The 23,587-nt window shown below is 32.4% G+C and overlaps 3 protein-coding genes and 1 long non-coding RNA gene across 6 annotated transcripts in view; 2 read left to right on the top strand and 2 right to left on the bottom strand.

The window, feature by feature from the left end:
* Window positions 1–23,587, top strand: part of LOC127714279 (tereporin-Ca1-like) — a 398,353-nt gene that overhangs the window by 294,331 nt on the left and 80,435 nt on the right. The gene's annotated exons all lie outside the window — the stretch shown is intronic.
* LOC127714271 (uncharacterized) overlaps window positions 1–23,587 on the bottom strand; it is a 213,790-nt gene that overhangs the window by 145,093 nt on the left and 45,110 nt on the right. The gene's annotated exons all lie outside the window — the stretch shown is intronic.
* LOC127714274 (tereporin-Ca1-like) overlaps window positions 1–23,587 on the bottom strand; it is a 470,404-nt gene that overhangs the window by 64,100 nt on the left and 382,717 nt on the right. The gene's annotated exons all lie outside the window — the stretch shown is intronic.
* Window positions 16,602–22,413, top strand: LOC127714284 (uncharacterized). 2 transcript variants are annotated; one of them, XR_007987674.1, is made up of 3 exons: window positions 16,602–16,665; window positions 20,553–20,640; window positions 21,626–22,413. It is a non-coding gene; the product is annotated as an uncharacterized LOC127714284 (long non-coding RNA). The 2 variants fall into 2 exon arrangements; XR_007987673.1 differs by lacking the exon at window positions 16,602–16,665 and having other exon boundaries at window positions 20,325–20,640.

The following is a 23,587-nucleotide window of genomic DNA, read 5'->3' on the forward strand; positions in this document are numbered from 1 at the left end:
TCACTTTCACACATCACAAATGGATTTCATTACATTCCGCATCAAAATAAGCAACAAACAGTCTCCGGGACAAGTTTGCACTTCCGCTGAGTGCAAAAGTTGTCACCTTAATTTTTGGAGTTAAGTCAAAATGAAGTTGATAACTTGGTTGGTATTGGTTCCCTGATATTTGTCCTAAAAAAATTTGGCTCTAGCACCACTGTTGAAAAAGTTATGCCCCTTTTTTCAACAATTTCCTCAGAGGAAAAGTAGTTTTCCTCAAGGGAAATCAAATTTCCCTAAAGGAAAAAGATTTTTCCTCAAGGGAAATTGTATTTTCCTCAAAGGAAAAAGATTTCCCTTAGGGAATTTGCTGCATTAATATTTCCTTTGAGGAAATTTGTCGCTTCAAATTTTCCTTTGAGGAAATTTTATTTCCTCTGAGGAAATTTGAGGCTTCAAATTTTCCTCTGAGGAAATACTTTTTCCTGAGAGGAAATTTGCGGCTTCAAATTTTCCTTTGAGGAAATACTTTTTCCTGTGAGGAAATTTTGTCAACAGCTATTTCCTGTGAGGAAATTTTTGACAGACACTTTTCCCTGAGGGAAAATTCAAGACCACAAATTTCCTCTAAGGAAAACATTGTTCTCCAAATTTCCTCTATGGAAATTTCTGTTATTCAATTTTCCTCTATGAAAATTTCAAAACAGTAAAAACAGTATGAATATAATTTTTCTGAGACTGAATAATTGATACAAAAGATAATTAAAACTTTAATAAAATGTTCACTGATGAGTAACATGACATACAAAAACAATAGGCTAGCTGTTTGAGACAATACAATAACAAGCAAAACGCTATGAATATCATACTATTTGTGATGTTATTAATATTGTGCTCATAATTTGCAGATTAAATAAAATAACCACTTTTCATGTTAATTTAACTTTTCTTCTGTTTAGGCTGCTGCGTACAATTATTCAATCCCCTACATAACAGTTCAGTGAATAAATAATTACATCCACCAAACATCTTCCTTCAATTGGTAAAGAATACATTTTTGCAATTTGTTCTTCAAACGTCTTCCTCTGTATATTTGATATGATAGAGCTATGTACATGAATGGATAAAGCAGGTGTTTATTTCGACAACAAAATACTATTTTTTCTACATTTCTCCATAATCCTTCAGTGAATATGTAGGTTGTTGCAATTACACAATTGTGTTCTTGTGCATCTATGATGGTACTCCATTTTGTTTACAGCCATTTTGTAGAAATTTCCTATTTTCTTTTTCCAGGTAAGCACACATTTCATTTCACATTAATCCAATTAGCTCACAATGTAGAAAAGTACTCTTCTGTATTGACCTGTTGATGATCATGAAAACCAAGAAGTCTCACCTATAAATACACAAAAAAATAAATTGAGAAAAAAAACAGCAATATGAAATAAGCTTATTTTATCATGTTTAATATGAACATTTTGAGAAACTTAAATTTGATATTCTTACTTATCATGATTATGAGTTCTGTTATTTCAGTGCTTTGTGTCCACGACTTAATATCAGTCGTTTTAGTGCCTTGCAGTGATAATGAGTTGAGCCACTTGCAACAGTTTTTACAGTTTGTTCATATGATGTGCTATTTGAACCACTGTCCTAGATTATGGTTAGGTGGAGTGCTCACAGACATGATTTTTTTATTAATTGTTATTGGCTTTGAACTAATTTGGATTGTTTAAATCTTTTCATGTTGGGGTCTTTATTGGCTGACTTATAACGTATGGGTTTTCTCATTATCGAAGGCCGTCATTGGTTTTTAATTGCTTGCATCCACTTCTTTGAACTCTGGTGGATAGATAACTCACATACCACATCTTCTTATTTTTATAATAGTCATCATTCATGGGCAATCACTTTTATTATATAGAAGTGGTCTTACCATTTAGGCCTTGTTGTCTTCTGTTTATGTTGTTTTGCCGATCAATTCTACTGTACAGTTGTAATTGTTTATATTTTTCTTTATCTTCTATATTTCTTGCCCTAAACTTAAAAAAGGTAAAAACTATAATTTAATGACTATAACTATTATTGTACATCAGTATGTGTTTTTCTATATACCATGATATATAAAAAAGGAATGAAATATTTGTGCTATTTCATTTCACAGACTATTTGCCAGTCAACAGTTTCAAAGACATAACCACAGTCAATAGTTTAACAAACAAACATTCCCGTACTTTTTCATCGTGTTCATACTAATTTTTCAATGGACAACAATGACGTGATTAACTATTCTTCTATGATGTGTGTGCTTGACAACATTAAACTCTGAAATATTGTTAACGGTATAATCTGTATGTGTCTGTCATCAAAATTTCAAATTAATATATTACTTACAGAAGCAATTAAAACAAGAGGCTCACAAAATGAATGGGATTTAAGAACTTAAAAATTTCTAATTTACCTATTCAAACCGCATATCATTATTATTTGCTTTTATATATAAATCATTCAGAAATAACCAAATTTTAAAGAAAACAAAAGGAAAAAAAGGAAAAAAAATCCCCCCCAAAATGTTTTGAACCCCCTTATGATTCATCACCCCCAAACTCAATCCCAGCCTTCCCTATGAGGTATGGTACCTTGCTGTACAATTTTAGAGAGATCCATACACTTGAACACAAGTTATTGTCTGGAAACTAGAAAAATGCTTGTTTTTTGGCCCCAAATTCCTAAACGTTTAGGGCAATTACCCCCAAACTCAATCCCAGCTTTCCCTTTGTGATATGGAACCTAGTAGTACAATTTCATAAAGATCCATACACTTACACACAAGTTATTGTCCTAAAACTAGAAAAATGCTTGTTTTGGTCCCTCTTTGCTCCTAATTCCTAAAATTTTGAGGCAATTACCCCCAAAATCAATCCCAGCCTTCCCTTTGTGGTATGGTACCTTGCAGTACAATTTCAGAGAGATCCATACACTTGCACACAAGTTATTGTCTGGAAACTAGAAAAATGCTTATTTTTGGCCCCTTTTTGGGCCCTTATTCCTAAACATTGTGAGCAATTAACCCCAAAATCAATTCCAGCTTTCCCTTTGTGATATAAAACCTTGTAGTACAATTTCAGAAAGATCCATACACTTACACACAAGTTATTGTCATGAAACTAGAAAAATGCTTGTTTTTTGCCCCTTTTTTGGCCCCCAATTCCTAAAATTTTGAGGCAATTACCCCCAAAATCAATCCCAGCATTCCCTTTGTGATATGGAACCTTGTGGTACAATGTCAGAGTGATCCATACACTAACACACAAGTTATGTCACTCTGGAAGTTACAAAAATGCTTATTTTTGGCCCCTTATTCCTTAACTGTTGGTACCATAACTCCCAAAATCAATCCCAACCTTCCTTTTGTGGTATTGAACCTTAAGGTAAAATTTCATAGAGATCCATTCACTTAAACTAAAGTTAGAGTGCGAAAACCAATGTGTCTTTGGACGACGACGCCAACGTCATACCAATATTTTGACCGCAAAGTTTTTTTGCGGTCCTATAAATACTGCAAAGTTTCCTTAAAATTACCAATCTAGTGGCAGCAACCCAACAATGGATTGTTAGATTCATCTGAAAATTTAATGACTGATAGAACTTGAAATAATGAACAATTTTACCTCGCATAAGATTTGCTCTAAATGCTTTAGTGTTTGAGATATAAGCCAAAAACTGACAATTTTATGTTTAAAGGGTCTATAATTTAGATTGACAACTTCAGACATACTAATATTTGACCTTTTCAAACTATACATTACCAAATCACTACTTAAGGATGTTCGCTACTCTGTTTCAAAATAACAAGCTTTTTAAGACTGTTATAAATTGAAAGTATATGAATAAAGGAACTAAAAAAACAGAAAAATGAAGGGTCCGTGTGCTTGTTTTTAAGATATAAGCCATTAAAAATTTGGCGGGAAGTGATTCTCTCTAGACTTTTCATACACTTAACACTGGCACCTTTTTCTTTCAAAAGCTATGGAAAAATAACAAGGATTTTATAAGATTTTCAAATATGGCTTTTTAAACTATGTAATAAAAATATGAAGAGAAAAGTAGGGATTTGCGGGCAAAATTTTTTAATGGCACTGCATGGATAAAACCAGAGGATTCCGAATATCTGGTAAAAATTCAAAATCAAGAGGAGCGAACATCCTTAGCCTAAAAAAATTGCCACATTTTTTCCAATGTAATTTGGAAGGAGTATGAAAATAATTTGCAAGTTATACACTATCCACACTATAGACCTAATAGAGCATGTAGTCAGAGTAGAAATACTAATTTTAATCAAACTTGGCATGAACTCAGATTAGGGAATTATAAGACAGTTTACCTAGTTTCGTGGCAATAGCATATATACATTAAAGACTATAAGTTCATTCTTATATTTGAACTTTGGGTGTTAATTTTTTGCCGTTTAATGTTTAATGTTTTAACTATCAAGATTTGGGCCTACATAATTTAAATATTGCAAAAAACTGCTTTTTAAATGTCTTTATAACTATTTATATATAATTGTGTATGTCACATGTATGTACATGATGTATTTTAATGTAAAGCAGCTGAATACTCATTTGCTGTCTCAGATTTATTTCAATTCTTCAAAAGTCGAATTTATATGAGCCTATGCCTGAAAATAAAGATTTCAAATTAAGGGGGGGGGGGGGGGGGGAGGCTAATATAAAAATTCTTCATGTATATTTATAAAGATATTTGTATTTCAAAAGGAAAGAAAGTTACTTACCTGCTTATAGCATACCACATGAGTAGAACAAGGTCCCATTAGGCCATGCAAAACTGAATAACATTTAAGGTCAATATAGGCAGTAACACATTTTTACATGTATATGAAAAGGCATACACATAACAATGCATAAGCTAGAGGAAATAAAAATGTGTTTCTTTTTGGTAATTTGTAGGCTAAGGTGACATCATACAAGAAGTATGAGTGATTCTTAAACTAAAATAAAATAATTTCATCCCCCTACTTCATTGTACAATTAGGTTTACTTTTTATGCATAAAAAATATAAATAAATAAATTTTGAAGTAATACATGGTCCACACTAAGGAATCTTTTTGTAAAAAATGAAAATCAATGGATGATAACTATGTACTTGGAATAACAGTTAAGATTTCACATGCTGAAATGCCTCGTCAGCCCAATATCTCAGTCAGTGAAATAAATTATTGTTTCTTCTTCTTCTTCTGGTATACAGGCTTCAGACCACAATTAATTCCCTTTGTTCGTGGTCTAGGAATATAGTTCCCAATTATTATATGGGGTATTTCTTCCTAAGTATTCTGTCTACTGTTTTCTTTGAAATGTTTACTATTTAAGTGATCCTATCAGTTGCATATATATTGAAATAAGTAAAACATGTGGAAAAGATTTATTGTTGAAAGTGAAAGTAGTGATTTGGCCAAAATGAAAGTAGGGTAGAAATTAGCCTTAGTCATTTATTCAAGATTCAAATCCTACCATTGGCATGTTAATAGGGCTCTCAAAAGAAAAAGCACTGATGGATTGTCCTGGGACAAGCATATTTTATTAGAATAATAATGGTCTATAAGCAGTTAAATTTATTTCAGGTTTGAAGCGGTGCAAATTTTTTAATTCAATTTGACTTTTTACCAAAAAATGCATTGTAGCAAAGGGGAAGAATAATTGTGGTCTGAGGCCTACAGTGACAGCTTCATTTATATTGAAGATTACGAACTGCATGCGCGGAGTATATGATTAAAATAATTAGTTTTTTTTTTAAAGTGATATGGAAGTAGTCCAAATAATAATGACGCATTGCAAGGCTTTTTTTTCTCTCTCTGACGCCGTACGAAGTAGAAGTGAGTTGACATAACATGTATGTTATCATGCAAAATCAACAGTAATGAGTATACCTATGATTGTCATCGTCACTGCAAAAGGATCATTAATACCAGGGGGAAAGGAACCAATAAATTGATCGGATCCGATATGAAGTTCCCAGTAACGGAGAACCTCTAACCCACTGTGTATCATCGCCACCGGAAATTGGGTACTAACGAAGCGGAGAGAAATGGAAAAAAAAGTAAACAAGGTAAGAATTCATTCAATTTAAAGCATTTCTACTGATTTGACGAGGGTACCGCTTAAGAAATGATTTTCTGATATATAATTCTTAAAATTATTAGGCCGATAAGTATAAAATTAAGACAAGATTTTGTGTTATACTCAAGAACTTGCCACTTAGTACCTGAAAATTTCGAGGTCGATCGTCCTCTGTCGCCCTATTGGCAAGATATTCAACTGTTTTTCATTATTTTTCCAGACACTTTTTTAGATTATTATAGTGTGGCATCATATTTACTGAAATTTGTTGTCAAAATGAACGTTTTTAAAGAATATAGACCATAAAAAATAAAGTCTAGGGTACGGCAACTTGCTCATGTTGACAAATTTACTGTATGGCAACTTGTTTTCAACTGTATGGCAACTTGCTAATTTCAAAATATTTATTTGCCGTCTTTTTAAAGAAAATAAAGTATTAGGTTCAAATATCTAATTATGCATTTGATAAAAATACAATTCGCTTGACACCATTTAAGATGTATACACAATATAAGGCTTGAACACAGTCCTATTACATCTTAAACATACCTGATGTATACAATATGAATACGGCATATACAAAAGCTGGCAAATGTTGTAACTTTCGGAAAGGCATGTCACTGTTTTACTGACCTGTTGTTCTGCCCTGACGTAGCGTTAAATGTTACCCATGTCCGTCCGACCCGTCTCTCCCGTCCGTTCAGAAAGTCCCAATAATTGGTTTCCGTTCTCTAACTTTAGTATGCCTTAACCAAATGTTTTAAAACTAACACGAAATGCTTATCACCACAAACCACAGATCAAGTTATAAATTGGGTAGCGTCACTGTTACCGTTCTTGAGTTATGCCCTTTTATAAATGAAAAAAAGCTAAAGCTGTCGCTTCTGTTCTCAAACTTTAGATTGCCTCAACCAAATGTTTTAACCATACAACATTAGTCAGCATTTGCATATAAGTGATGAACATTTCGGGGATGGGTTGTGGGTGGAGGGAAGGAAGGAGGTAATGGCAGGAGAAATTTTCCGCATTGAATATTTAGAACCATTAAGTGAATGAATTCTCTTTCAACTTTCAGATAAAATGAAATATAAATGAATTATCATTCTCTGCAAAAAAAAAAATGTTGTATTACTACACCACGGCACCATGTTAAGGGAGGTTTGAGTGCTCACAAACATGTTTAAGCCCGCCTCAATATATATGTGTCTGTCCCTGGTCAGGAACATGTAATATAGCGGCTGTCGTAAGTTGCTGCCTGACATATTTGTTTGATTTTGTCATAAATCCGGCAATTTTGATACGGTATGGGTTTTGTTCATTGTGAAGTGTATAGTAACCAATAGTTGGTCAAATCTATTTCATTTGGACTTTGTTTGAAAGTCCTCTCAGTGAAAACCATTCCACGTCTCCTTTTTCAATTAATGTTATTGTCTTATTTGTAAAAGGCAGATACAGCCAATATATTAGAATAAAGAACATTAATTTTCTAAAAAAAAACTTCATCTCTATATAGTAAGAAATGAACAAGCTCGGTGGCTAACACTGTTTAAATTTAAAAAAAAAATTAACCTTAGATTAATCATTTTTGGAAAGAATGAAAGAAGAATCCGATACAAAGGATACAAATCCGGCTGTGGCTACGGCATAAACTATTTATATAAACTTTCTACTTGAGAATAAAGATGACCTTGTATGAAGTTTTTTTTGGTTGTCATCTTAATATTATATACTTATTAATACAATTCACAAAAGCTAGCATCTTCGACTTGTAAGTCTTACTTGTATTAATTACATAATTTTAATTGGCACAATATCACATTAAAATTTACTGAGAAATATTATACATAGTAATCATGAAAATGTACTACTGTAACAATGAAAATTCGGATGAATACACTCCTTTTCACTACCCCTCCATCTACTCATTTAAGTTTAGGCCAAACAGCCTTAGCAACAGTCTTTTATTATTTTTTCCTGTAAATAAAAAGATTGATTGAATTTAATTAAACTAAAAAAAAATATAATCTTATTTTCAATAAGAAACAAGAAAATTAATTCGAAACACAATTCATGATTTATTTCTCCTAATTTTCAATGAAAACAAAGTATTTTCTTCACTTTTCTATTAACAAATTATTCATTTCAGAAATTTAAAAAATAAACAATAAACCATGTTGAAGACTGTACCTTGACCTATAATGGTTTACTTTTACTGTATAAATTGTGACTTGGATGGAGAGTTGTCTCATTGGCACGCATACCACATCTTCCTATGTCTATCTAACCCAGCACATTCTTTATGTGTCTGTCCGAAGCCACGAGCCTGTAGTTTGATGGTTGTCGTTGGTTCATCTCTATCATATTTGTTATTTTTCGTAAATTGTTTTGTTATGAGTTAGGCCGTTAGTTTTCTTGTTGAATCCTTCCACAATTTTCATGTCGGGGCTTTTTATAGCCGACTGTAAGGTACGATTTTTCGTTGTTGAAGGCCAAACGATAGCATATAATTGCTTACATACACTTTATTTGACCCTGGTGGATAGTTATCTTATTTGCAATCATACAACATCTCCACTGTTTATATTTAAAAAAAAAAAACAGCACCAACAAAAGATGAATGGTCGGGTTTTTTTTATTGAACTTACAAAATTTCACCCTGACAACAAATAAGACAACAGTCGTTAGTATTATAACGATATATGAATGTATTTAGGATAATATGGTTGAAAAAAACCTTTTTGTCTTTAAAAACACAAAGTCAAATAGAGGTATACGCAACGACGACTTCTGAACGAAATTAACGGCATATATTTTATAATATTTGATAAGTAGTTTATTTTGTATATTTGTAAGCCGGTAAAGCTTTGATACAGCCAAAATTTCGTCACTTGATATTATCTAAACAGTGATTAATTTCATCTTTAAATTACAATATATTGCAAGACGCCGTACAGACAAAAGTTGTTATTTTGCAATTCGCCGTACAACGTCCTGCAATTCGCCGTACAATAAACAAACAATGTTTTGGTCCATATTCTTTAAAAACATCTTTATGACAACAGATTTCAGTCAATATGATGTCACACTATCATAATCTAAAAACGTGTCTGGAAAAATAATGAAAAACAGTTGAATATCTTGCCAATGGGGCGTCAGAGGACAATCGACCTCGAAATTTTCAGGTACTAAGTGGCAAGCTTTGGAGTATAACACAAAATATTGTCTTAATTTTGTACTTATCGGCCTAATAATTTAAAGAATTATATATCAGAAAATCATTTCTTAAGCGGTACCCTCGTCAAATCAGTAGAAATGCTTTAAATTGAATGAATTCTTACCTTGTTTACTTTTTTTTCCATTTCTCTCCGCTTCGTTAGTACCCAATTTCCGGTGGCGATGATACACAGTGTAACCGGGTGCGTCTAAACACTGCTAAGGAGTCCTTAGTGCACTAAGGACTTATGATATGCCACTAAGGACTAGATGGGGTGCTATAACCTTTTATGTTTTTTCATATTATGGTAGATATTGATATTTAATGCATAAATTTCAAATTTTATAGAAAAATAATCACGAATAAATGAGTTATTCAACATTGTGTAGACACGTGCCTGTTTTTCTTTGATATGCCGAAAATCAATGAACCGTTAGAGACGTGTCAAATTACATAACTGATTACACGGGAATCCTGCTTTCTGTGAGGGGGCGGACAGGGTAAAGGGAGACAGGGAGAGAAGGGGTGGGAGAAAGGAGAGAGAGGGGCGGGAGAAAGGAGAGAAGGGGTGGGAGAAAGGAGAGAAGGGGTGGGAGAAAGGAGAAAAGGGGATAGATAAGGGAGACATAAATGTTTATAAAAAAATAATAAAAGTGAGTCGGAAATTGATTATTTTATTAAATTAGATAATACAAAGCTTGAAGAAAGTGCTAATAAATGGCATAGTAGGCTAAATGAAAACGACCTCATAAATACGCCTAGCGACGTCACTTATTCAATCATTATGCTCTCTTATATACGGAGAAAGACTAAAAACTAACAGAATATCAATGATTGTATTCTGAATCCGTGCTTTTATAGAAACAAACATGTTACCATCCCTGTTTTTTAGATAAATTGTGTCAAAGTTGACCGATATGCAAAGAATTTGACAGAAAAGGGATGAGGCTTCTGCATATCAAATTACGTTATTTTTACGGAGAGGTATGAAAATATGTAACGGGATCTGAATGGTGTTTGTTATTTTGTTTTCAATTCCCCTGTCCGGTTACTTACATTTCGTCCTAACCGGGTGCATAATTAGCTTATAAAGAAATTAAAATCTTCAACTAACCCTACTAGCCAAATTAGACAAGGGTGATGCCACCGCAACTTCCGTGTGTCAAATATTTCATGCATGTTTACAGTGGCGGATCCAGAAATTTTTATAAGGGGGTCCACTGACTTCCTCAGGGGGGGGGGGGGGGGACCCGTTTCAGTCATTTTTACACGTGATAGATTTGGGTATAAAGTATTCAAATTATCTTGTATTACAAAAAATGATTATTTTCACATCATGAAAAAGCATATTTTCACATCATGAAAAAGCATATTTTCAAGGCATTCGTGCGAAGCAAAACCTTTTTATGTGAGAATTATATCTATAGCTCTAAATTAACACATACGGGGTAATTTTCGTAAATAATGTGCTAAAAACTGTGGAACATTTAAAAAAAAACATTTGTCTCCTTTATATATTTGTAAATGAAACTTCAAAGTTCGATAATGATATTTAAGCTTCTTATACTTTTAGAGAAAAAAATGTCGAACAATTACAAAAAAATAATACGGTATGAAGCCTTTGTAAACAGCTATCAAACTGGTTGAAAACTAGTGGTTTTGAATAACCCCAAGGACGTCACATGATTTTTTTTTCTCAATTCAATCGTAATTCGTACTAAGTATGAAGTAGCAATAGAAAGTGGAGAAGCAAACACCAGGTTTTGATAGTTTTTTCGGAATTTACTCATAAATTTTAATGAAACACGCATCCTTGTTGGAATTAAAATTAAAACAAAAAACTTATAAATATATCTATTCCTTTTGTCTTGGTATCTCTAAATATTACTTCCATGCTCTTACATAAACATTTAACAAGCTGACCACACTCTTAACTTATTAGTTGGCGCACAACAAAGTCGTGCACAAATGGGAAATAACTTTGTCGAGAAAGATATAAAAAATAAATAAAATTATTTGTCCTTTAATCATTGCAAATAAGAACAACATATTTAATTATAAATTATTAAGCATTAATCTTTTCGATACAATTATTAATTACTTAAAATTAAAAGATTATGATTGTTTATTCAGTTGGTATGTTATATGGCACGTGTCAATCGGTTCACTGATTTTCGGCATATCAAAGAAAAATGGGCACGTGCTGAAACAATGCTTAATAACTCGTTTATTTGTGATTATTTTTCTATAATTTTTTTAAATTTATGCATTAAATATTAATCTCTTACTTGATATGGAAAAATAATACATGTTACAGCACCCCATCTAGTCCTTAGTGGCATAGTATACGTCCTTAGTGCACTAAGGACTCCTTAGCAGTGTTTAGACGTACCGCCTCTAACCTGTTAACTTTGAGGTAATATTATTAGTGTCGGTGGTCTCACAAATGAATCAGGGTGAAGTGCAGGTTACATTAATTAGCAGCGAATCAACTTGTTATTCATTATCTCGCAGTTATTTACGGTTAATTAGCTGTATATATCCCAAAACAGGTGCTCGGAGCTAGTACTAGTCTATGACTAATAAGTAACAATTATATTTATATTCACAATTAGTGTCGGATCGAAGGAGGATGGGATCCGGGGGTTTGACTCCTCTTTTGGTGAACGATCAATGCATTTAATGGAGACATATATTTGGACCCCCTTTATCCTGGCTGGAATCGCCCCTGATATTACATGTAAATCAAGTCCCGGGTTACTGTTAGCATAATAGCATAACGGTAATCACAAAGAGTGTGGTAATTTTAAAAAGGACGAGGATTTATAAATATACAATTCTTGAAGGTAAACGGACAGAAAGTCACAGGACAAAAAGTCACAGGACATAAAGTCACAAATTGGATAGGACAAAAAGTCACAAATAATTTGTTGACAATTGTTTGAATATATAAGAGAAAGATCTTCAAATAATTTCTTTTTTTTACATTTATTCATGTTTAAGTTTCGAAAATTGTTCATAAGCCTTCATAAATGAAAAATTATTAAATTTTAATCATGCAAATGATATATTTTTTGGAACCATGCAGCCATTCAAGTGCCAAACCACTTTGACATTTTGTTATCATAACAATTATTTGATCATCATTGATATTTATTGAATAAATTTTATTACAATGTTGCTTCATATATTATAGTTCAAGAAAAAATCAAAAATTTATTTTTAAAATTAGTGTTTTCTTGTTCAGAGAAAAATAATCTCAAAACTGAATTGTGACTTTTTGTCCTGTGCCTTTTCGTCCGTGACTTTTTGTCCTGTGACTTTCTGTCCTGCATTCTTCTTGAAGAGGGGGGGAGAGTGCACTTCACGATAATCGAAAAAAGTGCCTTGCACGTTATTTTCATCATCTTGTCTGAAACAGTCTGAATAATGAGCTCCAAGGCGAAGCGTGAAAACAATAAGTCATGTGAAATACTAATGACAAACACGTTGTACGGACAAACCCTTAAATCCCTCAATATTATGTCAAATGAATTATAGCGAGGAAAGGTAAATTTAATTTAATATCAAAACTAAATATTTGTTATATTTCGCTCCTGATTTCTAAAGAAATCATAGAATCAATAAATGTATAAATTTTAATTATGCATTTCTGTGTGAGATCCATTTCATGAGACCAAGGATTTCTATAAAATCCTTGATGGGACCCTTTATATATACAGTTTTCTATTTTCCCCGGAAATTTAAAAAAAAAAATATAATCTTTTGGGAAATAATCCGATTTTGTTGAATTATTTCCCTTCATAATTACGATAAATCCTTTTAGTTCTTCAATTTTAGATTAAAATAAATATTACATTTTGATCTAACGACAAACTTTTTAAATTGTAGTGGCATGGTCAGTCAACTGATTAGTTGCATGACTGATTACCAGTTTACTGGCGACCCAGTAATTTCCATATAACAGTGGCGTGTACCCTTGGGGTGTGTATAACTTATTTTGAATACCTTAATTTTCTGAGGAACATCCTGTCCACGTGTAATACTTAGTATATATTGCAACAGATGACATTAAACAAATTTCCTTTGTAGCATCGGTGTCCATTTCATGTTCAACCACTCAAAAATTTCACAAAAAAGATAATATAATAAAATCAATAAAAAAACAATAGCAAATAAACTTCGCAATGAGTAAACGGATATTTGTGTTTTAAAGGGCTTATTTCCAGTGGATATATTTCATACTAGATAACTAGACCTGAGATAAACTTTTTTTTTGTAATATATATTTTATTATTTTCATAATTGTTACAAATTATAAAATGGTAAGTCAATGCCCGATGTGCCGCCGTCTGTTGCAAAACTACGATTTAATCTTTTAAATGAAAGACGTGCACTGCCTTCATCGGAACAGAGGAAAGTCCACCTAGTGTACATTAAAGAGTATCCGTTTGTTATGCTGAAAAAAAAGAGATCATCATAAACTTTTTAGCAGATCTTCTCGTGTAAAAAAAAATCAAACTTTTAACTGAATTAAACAAAAAATTATCAAACAAAACTCATTAGAACACTCATAGCAACATTTTGTTTAGACCTGAGATAACTTATAGTAAGATTATTTATATAGAACAATTAAAAAAAATGTCCGATCTGATACACGTACCTATAATGTACAAAATTTTGAACAGCTTCAAATATATGGCCTTATCATTGGTAATATATCATATTTGTATCAGTTATTGCTGAACGTGTAAACAAATTAAAATGAAGAAATAGGCTCGAAACCGCATTTTTTAAAGATTATTTTTTTCAATCCCAAAATAGGTAATAGATATACAGATTAAAGTCCAGATGAGAAGATTAACTTACTTTTCTACCGAAGTAAATATATTAATAAGGATTTAGGATATCAATAAATTATTAAATTCATCAATTTATTAAATTTTAACACGTGAACCAAAAATTAAAAAAATAACTGACGGGAAATTGGCTTTACCTTTTTGGTATTAGCCATGAAGTCATGTATGTACCAGCCACTTTAACTTATTGTTTTCCTAACCTTTAAACAATACATTTTAAAATGAACTACTTTATTTATAGTAGTTCAAGAAAAAAAAATATATATATATATTAGATAACTCTTTCCTTTATATTCAATGGAACAAGAAGCGAATTCGTTAGCGAACTAGAGTAACTATAGAAATAGCGTCGTTTCAGGTCTTCTTCTGACCGGCAATCATGTGAAAACCTTAGCAGTAATGAAAGTGGAAGACCAGTGGGCTGTGCTCAGCCACGTCCGAATGGGGACGTTGAATTCTTGCAACAACTCTTCGAGTGGACTGTAAGTAGCCTGGTATTAGGCCAATTTTCTGTCCCTCATTTTTCATAGGCAGTCGAAATTTTCCGACCGTATCACGGGCGGTCTCAATTACAAGACCTACATGTACCTATCATATATTATTCGGTACGCCAGACACACCCGACATTAATCAACCAAAAAACTCAATATTTTACAGTAGGGAATGAATATCTCCCACGTTCACTTGTCCCTTGAAGGATCAATATTGAATTTCTTCCAATCGCTACCCCCCCCCCTTTTTTTATAAGATTACATTATGGCGTATTTTTTTTTTAATTTTACGAAAGACCAACAAATCGATTTTTATCACCAAATTTGTCTTTGCTGAGATTAACACTAAAAAGATATAACAAAACGTAACGATTGAAAACTCACAGTTCAGTTTTTAAGATATTTTTTTCTTTGGAAACTAACAGACTAATTTTCAAAAAGTTTTTTCTTGAACCATTATTTATTAAAACGAATTTGTAAACAAAAGTTATTCTTAAATATTGATAATGATCAATGATTGTAAAGAAAAATCCATCATAGTAGTTTGTTAATTAACTGGATCCATGGTGTTAAACATGTCACCTTTCTTTTACAAATAACTGATTAAAAATATGAAGCCTTTACTGTAAAATAAATCATTCTAATAAAAATAAATTCATCCAGATTTTTCTCTCATAACCTTTCAACAGTTATTGTAAACTAATTTATTCGAACTATAATAGTCCTATGACTTGCTGTCCGTTTACCAATATTTATACTTTATTAAGTGTTTTCATATTCATTGATCATTAACTTCATGTTTTGCGAATATTTATAAGGGGGTAATTATTATAGCCAGTAATAGCTAACAATTTATCTAAAGAAAACGAGATGCTATATTCAAATTCTGAGATACGAATCTAGTTCTTTAAAAAAAAAATTCTCAACAAAAAAATTCTACACTTTCATCTATCTTGGTCTTTTTGTCTCCGCTTCGAAGCCGCCATCCCGTACCAAACATATCTATTCGTTCGGCAATATACAGTCATGTAAGCAATATACAACAGGCAGTAGATCTGAATTTGTAAATTGTTATTTTGGATTTTACCTGATTAGGACGTGTCTCGTTGAATTTTCTAATAAACTTACACACACATAATCTGACTTTTAATCGTAATGTTATGAGATCTATAAGAACATAGAGCTATTGTATATATAGGCCTAGTTGCATGCAAGTCTTTACAACTTATATATTTTGGTATGCTATAGTTTGTTTTTATAGACTATTTGTCATTTGGTCGGGGTTTTTTGTTGTTGTTGTTTTTAGTTTTTGACATGGCGTTGACTCGAGTTTGATATATCATGCATCTTTTGTGCTGTATTTTAACAATTATTTATAAGAATGCTGCATGTTTACACATTCATCACTATACCGCATCTAAATATAGCTTTATTGTAAAAAAAAATAAGGAGATGTAGTATGATTGGTGATGAGACAACTATCAACCAGAATTTAAAATACCTGATATAAGCAATTGTGACTTACTTTCTTTACTCAGAGTGATCGTGAATTAATCAGATAAGCTGGAGGAGGTTTTTTTTTAAACTGTTTTTGACGCGTGCTAAAAAATGCAGCACCTGGTTACATGGGCTCATTTGACAAATTATCATCTTTCGTAATTTAAGTTATAAAATCTAAATTTAAAGTGATCTAAAATGTTCATGACTAACGAGTATTTTCACTTGTACGCTGTGAAATGAGTCTAAGAGTATATACATGTATATCGGGATACTGACTGCATAGTAAAATATTTATGTACCTATTAGTTGCGGCTCATTTTGGTCTTTTAAGTAAGTGTCCTTCCCCTGCATTACTTGATCGCTTTTGTAAAAAATAAACAGCACAACAACAGCACTCGACATGATCACACATCAGTATAATTTGTACCAAAAAATGAAGAAAATATTCAAAAAGAAGGCTCATAAAATTCAAATATTGGTAAGCACGCACACTAACTTGTCACTACGGACATGATCTTTTTGTTAATGCGCCAAACTCGTTTCTTCCACAGGACGATGTCGATGGTGGGGGAAATGACGTCTTACAAGGCTATTTAGGCGTCCCAGAAAAAAAATTAAAATAGCCTTGCCAGACGTCATATTTATTTGGACTAGGGAAAACCCAACAAATCATTAGTTCCCCAAATGAGTATCCTAGTTGAAAGGTTTTTTAATATGATATAGCTATTTCATATTGGAATGGCACATATTCATGAAAAATCAACAAATGATCCGAAAGTCGGAAAGATGAATATAGTCCTCTGACTTCACAAACTTGGAAACAGTTGTGATGTTGCTTCGCTGAGCTATAGATAACCGTACGACCATCAACAATGAGCAAAATTCACACCATATAGACATAGGTGCTTGAGGACAGGAGTCGAGATTCACGTTGATAGTAAACATGCATATCAAGAGTAAAAATATGGTATATTAGTATATATATGGCACAAATAAGTGATATATATTGAAAAATCTAAGATTTATGATAAGAAGGGGGAGGGACTATGGTGGTGGTGGTGGTGGTGGTGGGGGGGGGGGCTCAAAACAGGATCCTGTCCTCAAGCACCTATGCATATAGAAAGCTGTAAATATAATAAAAGTCCTCGAAATGACAAATGTAAAAAAAAAAAAACAAGAAGCCTAACATTTATAATAGAATTTAAAATAAAATTGAAAATAGAAATGGGGAATGTGTCAGAGAGAAAACAACCCGCCCAAAGAGCAGATAACAGTCGAAGATCACCAATGTGACTTCAATGCAGCGAGAAAATCCCACAACCTGAGGCGTGCTTCAGCTGGCTCCTAAACAAAAATGTATACTAGTTCAGTGATAATGGACGTCATACTAAACTCCGAAATATATAAAAGAAACTAAAATTAAAAATCATACAAAACTGACAAATGCCACAGGCTCCTGACTTGGGACAGGTGCAAACATATGGTGGGGTTAAAAGCCTATATACTGTAAATTTCAGAAATTATTGCATGCATTTACTAATATTGCCAATTAACATAATCAGTCAAGGATATAACTCTATAGCATGTATAGGGTTATTACAGAAAAATAACATACATTTGTTATTGTGGACTAAAAAATCCAAGAACTGTGATAACATATGCATGTTACATGTTTCAAAGGGACAATATACATCATTAGTTTTCTTAAAATGTACACAGGTTCTATTGATATTACTATTGTCTTTATGTATACTTAACTATAGAAAGATATAACAGTTCATAGCTCGCCAATCATGCATAGTACACCTATGTTATTACTGAAAAAAATATGCCTATAATAACTAACGAGTGTTATTACAGCTCCTCTACATCATTCCTAAGCATTTGCTCAGACATTCATCATGCTTAATTACAATGTATTTTAATTTATTGTAAGAAATAATGATCAGAGCATGTAATGAGGTTCTGCGCAAGCTTCCCAGTAATTCCCAAGTGTCTTATATAACAAGTTAAATGCCTTTAATAACTAATATAAAAAAGAAGATGTGGTATGATTACCAACGAGACAACTCCCCACAAGAGACCAAATGACACAGAAATTAATAACTATAGGTCACCGTACGGCCTTCAACAATGAGCAAAGCCCATACCGCACAGTCAGCTATAAAAGGCCTCGAAATGACAATGTAAAACCATTCAAACGAGAAAACTAACGGCATAATTTATGTACAAAAAATGAACGAAAAAACAAATATGTAACACATAAACAAACGACAACCACTGAATTACAGGCTCCTGACTTGGGACAGGCACATACATACAGAATGAGGCGGGGTTAAACATGTTAACGGGATTCCAACCCTCCCCCTAACCTGGGACAGTGGTGTAACAGAACAACATAAGCCTTGTTATTACAGCTAAGTTTATCCCTTAAAAGCCTCGTTCATTGATTTGCCATGGTTAATGAAAAATGTATTAATTTAATTCAAAAATTAGTTATCAAGGCTATGCATTTAGTTTCTGCGCAAAGTTTCAAGAGTTCCCTAGAGCCTACTAAAAATCAAAATATTTATGATTTATTTTACAAATAACAAATATATGTTATTACAGATTTAGAAAATTTAAGGATTTAAGAGTAGACAACTCATGAAAGTATCTGTAATAACACATGCAAGTTATTTTCTGTAATAACCCTATAGAGTTATATCCCTGACTGATAATCATGATAATTTCCCTTTCAATTTTTAAAAAATTCTGATTTAAGTTTTTGTTGTATATTGGGACTTTGGATAGTCTCAAGAATGCTTTCACCAATTGTTATGAAACTTTGGTGAATTGATTTTATATATTGACATAAACTCCCTTTTCATTGTTATGACCCTTAGTGGGTCAACCCTTGACCGTCTGTCCCAAAGTCATTGGTTTTTGTTCTCTAATTAAGTTTGCCTCAACCAAATGTTATAAAACTTTTACAAAAGCTTATTACCACAATACTCAGATCAAGTGTGGTGGTGTCAGTGTTACCGTTCTAGAGTTATGCCCCTTTACAAATGGAAAAATTGCTTAATTTTTGGTTTCCCGCTCTCTAACTTTAACTTTAGTTTGCCTCAACCAAATGTTATGAAATTTGCACACAATGCTTATTACCACAAAAAACAGTTTGAATTTTGGTGGTGTCACTTTTACTGTTCTAGAGTTATGTCCTTTACAAATGGAAAAAATGATGAATTTTTCATTTCCGTCCTCTAAATTAAGTTTGCCTCAACCAAATTTTATTAAACTTTAACGCAATACTTTTTACCACAAAATCAGATCAAGTTCAAATTTAAGTAGAATAAATTTTACCGTTCTTAGTAATCTTCCTTTATAACTTTATATGATATGCAAGCCGGAGTATCATCCCCTATTTATTTTTATATAAGATGCAGAGTTATGGAATTTTAGTTGTTGGAAAATTGTTTAAAATTGTCCATTTTCACACTTTGGAAGGTTTTAGAATTGTATTTGTTCAAAAATCACGGCCTTAAACTTGTATACACTTGCAATATCCCTAAATGGAGCCAAATTATTTTCATGTTTTGTTTCAATGTATACCACTGTGTGCATGTCCTTTTTTAGCTCACCTGGCTCGAAAGGCCAAGTGAGCTTTTCTCATTACTTGTCGTCTGTCGTCGTCCGTCGCCGTTGTTAACTTTTTATATTTTGAACTTCTTTTAGAGAACCACTGAATGGAATGGAATTAAACATGGCATGAATGTTCCTTATGAGGTGCTGACCAAGAGTTGTTACTTGATCCAAGATGGCCGGCAGCGGGGGACTTAGTTTAAGATAGGACCCTATAGGAAATACATACAAATGTCTTCTTTTAGAGAACCACTGAATGGAATGAAACCAAACATAGCATGAATGTTCCTTATAAGGTGTTGACCAAGTGTTGTTACTCTGTAGCCGATCCATCATCCAAGATGGCCGCCAGCGAAGTATGACAATATTAAACCAAATATGGCCTCAATCATTATTAAAGTATGTGTTATGATTTTTATCTTTTTTATATGATTTCAAAAACCCAAATAGAGTCAGGTGAGCGACACAGGCTCTTTAGAGCCTGTAGTTTTTTTTTTAGGGGGGGGGGGGGGGGGGGGTGTCTTAGTTGCGCAGTGCTCACAGTTTTTCTATAATGATTAATGTAGTTGATCATTAAAATTCATTTAAAGCATAAACCCAAGCTAAAAGGACAACAAGCTTATCAAGCACTCATGGTACAGCTTTTTATTAAACACGCATTGATATATATACATTAAACAGCAAAATGATTATTGATGCAAGATGTCATTAAATAATAATTTTTACTCTTTTTATGTGTAGGACAAGAACTATAGAAGATACAGAGAAATTATAAACAGCAGAAATGATAGGCAATTTAAAATTTGCAGAAGTCAACAAATCCTAAATGGTAAGTAAACTCATCATAGATACCAGGATTAAATTTTGTATTTACGCCAGACGCACGTTTCGTCTACAAAACACTCATCAGTGATGCTCGATAAGACTCATAAGGCCACTTTTATAAAAATTATTGCCCTTGAAAGATGATTATCATGATTATTATAAAAATAAAAAAGATGTGGTATATTAAATATGAAAACTATTGATCATTGCTCTAAGAAAGCAATTATAGGCCAGGGACGGCCTTCAATAATGAGAAAATCCATGCCCTATTGTCAAAGTAGTCATAATAAAAGGCCCTCAGATGAAAAATTGAAATAATCCCAACTGTAGAACTAATTGCCTAGTTTATAACAAAACAAATTAAAAAAAAATAAATATGACAGATATGAAACAACTACAACCACTAAATTTTAGTGTCAGAATAAACTACAGGCTCCGAACTTGGGACAGGCACAATCAAAATATGGCAAGGTTATATAAAAATAAGAAGATGTGGCATGATTGTCAATAAGACAACTCTTCACCAGACAAGAAATGACATACCGGTAGATTTCCTGCAAAAAAATAAACAGTCCGGACTGATCAGGAAATTTATACCTTTCCCATTATCGAAAAGACACAAAGATCTGTTAGTACTCACAGTTACTGACAGCTAGTTAAAAATCAATAAAAACTAATACATGTAATAAAAAAAATCAGGTTTGTGAGCACTCAACCCTACCTTAACTTTGGACAGTGGTTTAACAGCTCAACATATAAAGAACAAACTGTAAAATAACCGTTGCAATTGCCTCAATTCAAAAGATTGATAAAATGCACAAAATCAACAAATATAAAAACCCATAGACAAAAAGCACGGAATTGAGAGAACTCACAAGTAAGAAAGGAAATATTCTTAAAATGTTCATTAACATGACAAAATAAGCTTTTTTATTGCTGTTTCTCTCTCCATTTATAACATTTTATTTGTTTATTTTGTGTATTTATAGGTGATCAGACATCTTGGTTTTCATGATCAATAGGTCAATACTGAAGAGGACACTGAAAGTTGATATCTATCTACATGGTGCGCTAATTGGATTAATGTGAGATGGAATGTGTGATTGCCTGCAAAAAAGAAATAGGAAATTTCATCATAATCACATGATAATGGCTATAAACAAAATGGAGTTCTATCATAGATGCAGAAATTCACAATTGTATACATGTAAATGCAACAACATATTATATATATTTGTCGAAAGAAGGGAGAAATGAAGAAAAAAATAGTATTTTGTTGTTGAAAGGAACACCAGCTTTATCCACTCATTTCATCGTTACCTCATATCAAATATACTGAAGAAGATCTTCGAAGAACAAATTGCAAAAATGTTTTCTCTAAGAATTGAAGGAAATTGTTTAGTGAATGGAATAATTTATGCATTGAACTTTTACGTAGTGGATTGAATAACTGTACACACATGACACAGCAGCTGAAACAGAGGAAAATTAAAATTTACAAGAAAAGTGTTTATTTTATTATTTAATTTGCAAATATGAACGCATTCTTAAGAACACCACAAATGGTATGACATCCAAATTGGTTGCTTATTAATGTATACAATTGAAACAATAACAAAGAAAACAGAATACTTTGCTACAAAAAATATTTAATAAATCAAAGTTAAAGTCTTATAAAGTATGTACAATATCTTGACCTAAACAGTCAGACTCACTGTATTGTTTTTGTATGTCATGATAATTTTGAGGCAAAAATTTATTAAAGTTTTAAATATCATTTTTATCATTTATTAAGTCTTGTAAACATTATGTTCATACTGTTTGTATAGTGAAGAAATTTACAATGAGTAAAAATAGGGGAAACCATTTCCTTCAGGGAAAGTTGATGTACAGAAATTTCCTTTGAGGAAATTTGGAGAATAATGTTTTCCTTAGAGGAAATTTGTGGTATTGAATTTTCCCTCAAGGAAAAGTGTTTGTTAAAAATTTCCTCAAAGGAAATTGCAGTTGACAAAATTTCCTCACAGGAAAAAGTATTTCCTCAAAGGAAAATTTGAAGCTGCAAATTTCCTCAGAGGAAAAAGTATTTCCTCAGAGGAAAATATGAAGCTGCAAATTTCCTCAGAGGAAATAGAATTTCCTCAAAGGAAAATTTGAAGCCGCAAATTTCCTCAGAGGAAATAGAATTTCCTCAGAGGAAATATTAATGCAGCAAATTCCCTAAGGGAAATGTTTTTCCCTTGAGGAAAATACAATTTCCCTTAAGGAAAAATCTTTTTCCTTTAGGGAAATTTGATTTCCCTTGAGGAAAACTACTTTTCCTCTGAGGAAATTGTTGAAAAAAGGGGCATAACTTTTTCAACAGTGGTGCTAGAGCCAAAAAATTTTAGGACAAATATCAGGGAACCAATACCAACCAAGTTATCAACTTCATTTTGACTTAACTCCAAAAATTAAGGTGACAACTTTTGCACTCAGCGGAAGTGCAAACTTGTCCCGGAGACTGTTAACAGTGTCCAATACTGTGCACACAAAAAAAACCATGCATAGTGTCCAATACTATGCGGACAAAACAATGCAACAGTCTGAGCGGACAAAAATATCAAAAATACATACAGTTGAATAGTAATGTAACACAACTTTCTATGAATCTATAAGTCCTCCCAAAATCTGCTAAAATCTGCCCAGAATAACAAAATCCTTTTTAACGTTTCATATTGTATGGGTCTTTTCTCGCCTTCAATTCTCCTAAAGACTATAACAGAGAGCTCTTATATACCTATCATCTCTAAATATTCTCCAACTGACCTAAATAATCTCCAAATATTCTCCAACTGACCTAAATATTCTCCAAATATTCTCCAAATATTCTCCAACTCTTTGTTTACAAAAATAAAACATATAAATCATATAAAAGTATTTACTACATGACCTTGAGAGCATGCTATGTT

Source organism: Mytilus californianus, unplaced genomic scaffold (assembly GCF_021869535.1).
Source record: "Mytilus californianus isolate M0D057914Y unplaced genomic scaffold, xbMytCali1.0.p SCAF_9, whole genome shotgun sequence".
Taxonomy (NCBI): Eukaryota; Metazoa; Mollusca; class Bivalvia; order Mytilida; family Mytilidae; genus Mytilus; species Mytilus californianus.